Raw genomic sequence first — 7565 nt, 5'->3', positions numbered from 1 at the left:
AAAAGCTGAGGTCCATCGAGACCAACAAGTTTGAGGGCCCACTGCCTGTCATGGCTGAGCTGGAGCGGATTATGAAAAGAGACAAGGAGAGAGCCAACCACTGATCTGACGCTTAACAACACCTTGCACAAACTGCCATGTTTAGGAACTCAACTCCTGGTAGGACAATAGAAGTTTGCTTCAACATCTTCCATTGTCCTACCAAGAGTTGCGGAATATCTTCTCATCTCCAGTTTGCTCCACTGTTTATGCACCTTGGTTCGAAAGCAAGGTAGCGACAGCATTTATTTTTCTCTAGGAACTCAAACCTGCCTAGAGAGAACTGTGTTCACTAACCCACTGGTTAGAGAAACCCTCAACATTACATTTATAAGTCCTCTTCAGGAATAGTTATTTACTGACAAATAACAATGATGATGATGACAATGAGCATCCCTCAGACTGTATAGGGATTGAATGTAGAATAAGATCATGTGTATTTGTACTACTTCGGCAGACAATAAAACCTCCCCGGATGTTCTGTGTTGATCTGTATAGAGGGTACAATGGCATTAAATCAGCCTCATTCAAGATAGTCTTTCCAAATCCTATGGGTCAGTGACATGACCACGTTGTCAAGACAGCACAGAAAGATATAAGATCAGGCTACATTCAAGATCACTTCAGCTGTTAATCCTTAAGAGTCTACTGATGCACCCGTGCGTCAATCTAAGTAACATAATAAAAAAATCCCCATAAAAATCCACCAATTAAAGCTAGCGATATCTGCTTATGCTGGCCTTCCACGTCTGCAGTAGAAGGTGGCCGAGCTACAGCGGTGTTTGTCAGACCATGAGACATCCCAAAAATCGGTCTACTCGCAAAAATGTCTGTAGCGTCCAAACGGTTTGGCCAACTAACATGACCACTCTATGGAAAGATGAGATTCTCACGAACACGATGGTGTTCTCCATTTTGTTCTGTTATACACCTCAAAATCAAATAGCTAAATGATCCATGGTATCAACATCTTAAGACAATTCCATATGTTAGCATAGTAGAACCCCCCAAGTGAGTTTCCAGTATGTGGCTCTGCTGAGATGGTGACCAGAGAAAATCAGCTGTATCATACATCTGAGTCATACAGTAATGCAACGCTAGAAGAAGGCAGGAGAGACAGAACATTTTATTGAATCAAATAATAAAAATGGATGCAAAGCCATAAACCTCATTGTTAGATGAGAATGTGTTTCCTTGAAAACATATTTTGAACAATGGAAGTCTGTGTACTGTATATGATTGAAGGTCTTTGTCTCCCTCTGCTGTTGATAACGGTTGGTCATTGTATCCACACAGTCCATACAAAGTTCATTGGAAGCAGAATACCACTGTCTAGACATGTACACAAAAAAGGTGCTCTCTTAAACCTTAAAGAGTTATTTGGCTCATCTCTGTAGGAGAACCCTTTATGGTTCCAGGTAGAACATTTTCACCCAACAAAGACCCCTTTTAGAACCGTTTTTAAAAGAGTGTAGTACTGTATCTGGTCACTGGCCAGGGTGTGGTTCAGGATGCTGCCACCACCATGCTTCACCGTGCCAGTTTTCCTCTAGAAATGACATTTGCCATTCAGGCCAAAGAGTTCAATATTGGTTTCATCAGACCAGAGAATCTTGTTTGTCATGGTCTGAAAGTACTTTAGGTAACCCTTTGGCAAAGTCCAAGTGGGCTATCGTGCCTTTTATAGAGGAGTGGCTTCCGTCTGGCCACTCTACCATAAAGGCTTGATTGGTGGAGTGCTGCAGAGATGGTTGTCCTTCTGGAAGGTTCTCCCATCTCCACAGAGGAACTCTGGCGCTCTGTCAGAGGGACCATTGGGTTCTTGGTCTCCTCCCTGACCAAGGCCCTTCTCACTCGATTGCTCAGTTTGGCTGGGCGGCCAGCTCTAGGAAGAGTCTTGGTGGTTCCAAACTTCTTCCATTTTAGAATGATGGAGGCCACTGTGTTATTGGGGACCTTCAATGCTGCAGAATTTGTTGGTACCCTTCCGCAGATCTGTGCTCAATTTCGAGTCTCATAGCAAAGGGTCTGAATACTTATGTAAATAAGGTATTTCTGTTTTTTATGTTTAATACATTTGCAAAAATGTCTAAAAACCTGTTTTCGCTTCGTCATTATGGGTTATTGTGTGTAGATTGACATTTTAATTTTAATTTTATTTTCCTTCTTACATTAGCTGATATCTCAAAGTGCTGTACAGAAACCCAGCCTAAAACCCCAAACAGCAAGCAATGCAGGTGTAGAAGCACGGTGGCTAGGAAAAACTCCCTAGAAAGGCCAGAACCTATGAAGAAACCTATAGAGGAACCAGGCTATGAGGGGTGGCCAGTCCTCTTCTGGCTGTGCTGGGTAGAGATTCTAACAGAACATGGCCAAGATGCTCAAATGTTCATAGATGACCAGCAAGGGTCAAATAATAATAATCACAGTGGTTGTCAAGGGTGCAACAGGTCAGCACCTCAGGAGTAAATGTCAGTTGGCTTTTCATAGCCGATCATTCAGAGTATCTCTACCGCTCCTGTTGTCTCTAGAGAGTTGAAAACAGCAGGTCTGGGACAGGTAGCACGTCCGGTGAACAGGTCAGGGTTCCATAGCTGCAGGCAGAACAGTTAAAACTGGAGCAGCAGCACGGCCAGGTGGACTGGGGTCAGCAAGGAGTCATCAGGCTAGGTAGTCCTGAGTCATGGTCCTAGAGCTCAGGTCCTCCGAGAGACAGAAAGAAAGAGAGAAAGAGAGAAAGAGAGAGAGAATTAGAGAGAGCATACTTAAATTCACACAGGACACCGGATAAGAAGGGAGAAATACTCCAGATATAACAGAATGACCCTAGCCCCCTGACACAAACTACTGCAGCATAAATACTGGAGGCTGAGACAGGAGGGGTCGGGAGAGGTCGGGAGACACTGTGGCCCCATCCGACGATACCCCCTGACAGGGCCAAACAGGCAGGATATAACCCCACTCACTTTGCCAAAGCACAGCCCCCACACCACAAGAGGGATATCTTCAACCACCAACTTACCATTCTGAGACAAGGATGCTCACAAAGATCTCCGCCACGGCACAACCCAAGGGGAGGGGGGGGGGGGGGGGGGCGCCAACCCAGACAGGAAGATCACGTCAGTGGCTCAACCCACTCAAGTGACGCACCCCTCCTAGGGACGGCATGGAAGAGCACCAGTAAGCCAGTGACTCAGCCCCTGTAATAGGGTTAGAGGCAGAGAATCCCAGTGGAGAGAGGGGAACCGGCCAGGCAGAGACAGAAAGGGCGGCTCGTTGCACCAGTGCCTTTCTGTTCACCTTCAGACTCCTGGGCCAGACTACACTCAATCATATGACCTACTGAAGAGATGAGTCTTCAATAAAGACTTAAAAGGTTGAGACCGAGTCTGCATCTCTCACATGGGTAGGCAGACCATTCCATAAAAATGGAGCTCTATAGGAGAAAGCCCTGCCTCCAGCTGTTTGCATAGAAATTCTAGGGACAGTTATGAGGCCTGCGTCTTGTGACCGTAGAGTATGTGTAGGTATGTACGGCAGGACCAAATCAGAAAGATAGGTAGGAGCAAGCCCATGTAATGCTTTGTAGGTTAGCAGTAAAACCTTGAAATCAGCCCTTGCCTTAATAGGAAGCCAGTGTAGAGAGGCTAGCACTGGAGTAATATGATCAAATTTTGGGGTTCTAGCCAAGATTCTAGCAGCCGTGTTTAGCACTAACAGAAGTTTATTTAGTGCTTTATCCGGGAAGCCGGAAAGTAGAGCATTGCAGTAGTCTAACCTAGAAGTGACAAAAGCATGGATACATTTTTCTGCATCATTTTTGGACGGAAAGTTTCTGATTTTTGCAATGTTACGTAGATGGAAAAAAGCTGTCCTTGAAACAGTCTTGATATGTTCGTCAAAAGACAGATCAGGGTCCAGAGTAACACTGAGGTCCTTCACAGTTTTATTTGAGACGACTGTACAACCATTAAGATTAATTGTCAGATTCAACAGAAAATCTCTTTGTTTCTTGGGACCTAGAACAAGCATCTCTGTTTTGTCCGAGTTTAAATGTAGAACATTTGCAGCCATCCACTTCCTTATGTCTGAAACACAGGCTTCCAGCGAGGGCAATTTTGGGGCTTCACCATGTTTCATTGAAATGTACAGTTGTGTATCATCCGCATAGCAGTGAAAGTTAACATTATGTTTCCGAATAACATCACCAAGAGGTAAAATATATAGTGAAAACAATAGTGGTCCTAAAACGGAACCTTGAGGAACACCGAAATTTACAGTTAATTTGTCAGAGGACAAACCATCCACAGAGACAAACGTTGAATCCATTTTAGAATAAGGCTGTAACAAAATGTGGGAAAATTAAAATGGTCTGACTGCTTTCCGAACGCACTGTATGTTTCGCAAGGATGTTTCCTAGTTAAATAAATGATAGAGTGTAGTTCACAGAACCCCCTCTCCACATACTGTACGTACCTGGTCTTGACCAGCCTAGACAGGCGGTGGTGGGCAGACAGCTGGCGAGGGGGGATTTCCTCCAGGAAGACCAAGATAATGATGACCCTTTGCTCCACCAGCAAACGGAGTGTGGCCAGCCGCAGCTCCAGGGAGCACCAGTTACTGCGCAGGTAGTTACGACTCACCACACACACGGTGTAGTGGCTGCCTGGAACCAGACCAGTAAGAAGGATCATTAGATGGTGATGCCATAGGCTTGGCATTTTGAATCAGTGTGTCTGTATATAGTATTTCTAGTGGTCCAGGATACATACCGTAGAGGCTGTCTGTGATGTTGTCCACAATGTCCTTCCCCAATTGGAAATCCCTGCTGTGCAGACATAGACGCAGGAAAGGAGGCTCCTTCTGCTCCAGCCCCGGAAGCAGCTGCTCCACCACCCAGCGCTCGTCTCTCCCACTGTACGACACAAAGGCATCATAGCAATAGCGCCCCCTGGGGTTGGGCCTCCGTACAGCCTCCTCCAGCCAGGCGAGGATGATGTGGCAGAAGGCCAGCAGGTATTCCCGAGCCAGCTGACGGAGCAGCACCACCAGCATGAAGAGGAGCAGGCCCCCGAGATGCTGAGGAACAGGACAAAGCCCACATCCAGGGAACAGTTGGCTGCTGAGTACCTGAGATGGATGGCGCAATGATGGAAACAAAGACATGCCTTGATACTCATATTATGGACACCATCAATAGAGAAAGCTTTCAAAACAGGTCGTGGCTGCACATCCAGGCCTAGATGGCAAGTCCAAATGCTAAACGGCCATGCTGGTGTTCTATGCGTGTGTTGCCTATATGGTTGTACAATAAATGGTATGCTCCTCATTATCAGTACATCTTTCTTGTTACCTGGCAAAGTTCTGGATTCCATTCTCGTTTTTACATGTCACGCCTGCTGAAACTATACAGCTGTTTGTCCTCAGCTCCACAAGTGTGTTCAGGTCAGTCATGTCCACAAATTCAGCTGACAGCACAGAATTGAAGCCAAAGTACTGTAGGGTGGTGAAGTATCTTGCGGCAAAATGAGACCCACACAGGAGGTGTTCTGTTATGGCTATGAGGCTGACGACAGACTGGAAAAACGGTCTCCAGCAGTCCTGGAAGAATACAGTTGTGGCACTGAGCTGAAGAGAAATCCCTGGTTTTGCGGTGCTGTTGCTGCAAATGATGATGTTGAGGGTGTACCACATGGAAGAAATGTTAATGTGCATTAACCCTTGAGGGAAGACACCAAATATGTGTCAGATTCACATTCACGCTACTCTCCAACTCACTAGGCAAGGGTGAAAGTCCCCTAAACATACATGCTTCAGCAAAGTGAGGTGGATGAAAGCAAATGCTTCAATCGTTTCAAATGTGTTTAGTTCCAGAAATAGGCTCTCCAAGCCATGCAGGCCAAAGAAACTGTTCTTTGTTATTTGAGAGATCTTGTTATTCCGTAGGTCTAGGAACCTCAATTTACCTAGATCCTTAAATGTAAAATCTGCAACAGTGGTAATCTGATTTCCTAACAAAATCAGCTGTTCCAGATTCTTCAAGCAACCAAACTGCTCTGACGCGATGTTTGTGATGTGAAAGCTAAACAGGCACAGTTTTTTCAGCCACAGAACGGGACCCTTTTGAGTGTCACAAAGCATACTGATTTCAACTTCCCAAATCAATGAGATTCTTCAAATAATGGATCAAACTCAAGTTAATTGCATCATGTTCATGTTCATAATAATAGAAATGAATCCACTTTATCCCCTGGCAGTTTCTCACAGCAGATGTGGTGATGTTCCAGAATTGATAATTTCTTACATTCATTTCTGTGTTTGAGAGTTTGAATACTGTTTCACAAACTGACTCAAAGGAAATGCATTTGTTGTAAAAATCAAACGCCTGTAGTCTTTTGATGCCAGACTGCAGAAGCTGTGCCTGTGGCTCATCAACTATAGGCACAGAGAGATCTGTGATGTTTTCAAGGCATTTGAATGCACATTTTTCTAAGTGATGCGCATTAGGGAATGAAAATCTCACCTCTTGAAGATGATAGAAATGAGGAAGCTCAAGAACAGCTCCTTTGGTGTCAGAGCAGTTTGGTGGTCTCAAAGTGACTATCTCCTCTGACTTAAATGTCAGGCTTGTTATTGACTGTGACATATTAACTATCCTGCATAGCAAATCAGATAGCTCCTGTGTACAACATCTGTTGACTGTGAGTTTCTTCAAAAGGGGGATCCCTCCAAATACGTTCAGTGCCATCACAGAAAGCATGCGATCTCCTAATCTCCTAATCTTACTTCTTAACTTTAATCTTAAAGCTACAATTCACTCAATGCTTCTATTGAGAAAGGATTTAAAGGGGGATGTTGCTACGGATGTGAATATTAGCCCAACAACACTGCAAAAAAGTCTGGTTTCAGCATTGGTAGAAAAAGTACCCAATTGTCATACTTGAGTAAAAGTAAAGATACCTTAATAGAAAATTACTAAAATAAAAGTGAAAGTCACCTAGTAAAATACTACTTGAGTAAAAGTCTAAAAGTATTCAGTTTTAAATACACTTAAGTATCGAAAGTAAATGTACAGTTCAAGTCGGAAGATTACATACACTTAGGTTGGAGACATTAAAACTAGTTTTTCAACCACTCCAAAAATGTCTTGTTAATAAACTATAGTTTTGGCAAGTCGGTTAGGACATCTACTTTGTGAATGACACAAGTCATTTTTCCAACAATTGTAATACTCAGTTGGGCACACTCCAACATAATTTACAAACAAAGCATTTGTGTTTAGTGAGTCCGCCACATAAGATGCAGTAGGGATGACCAGGGATTTTCTCTTTAAGTTTGTTGGACCATTTTCCTGTCCTGCTAAATATTCCAAATGTAACAAATCATTTTGGGTGTCAGGGAATGGAGTTGAAAGTACTGTAATGACCTGACTAGATCATAAATGAACAATTGTCCAGACAGAGGCTTGAGTTTGCGAATTGACGGTTTATTAAACCAACTTTACACAGGCTACTGTTTGGGCCGTA

General features: G+C 43.9%; 1 pseudogene; it reads right to left on the bottom strand.

The window, feature by feature from the left end:
• Nucleotides 1-1146: 1146 nt before the first annotated feature.
• LOC139564706 (toll-like receptor 13) lies at nt 1147-5375 on the bottom strand (annotated as a pseudogene).
• Between the last annotated feature and the right edge of the window lie 2190 nt (nt 5376-7565).

This window comes from Salvelinus alpinus, chromosome 35 (genome assembly GCF_045679555.1).
Source record: "Salvelinus alpinus chromosome 35, SLU_Salpinus.1, whole genome shotgun sequence".
In the NCBI taxonomy this organism is placed as follows: domain Eukaryota; kingdom Metazoa; phylum Chordata; class Actinopteri; order Salmoniformes; family Salmonidae; genus Salvelinus; species Salvelinus alpinus.
Note: the sequence above shows the minus strand (reverse complement) of the source record. Positions and strands in the feature narration are given on the sequence as shown.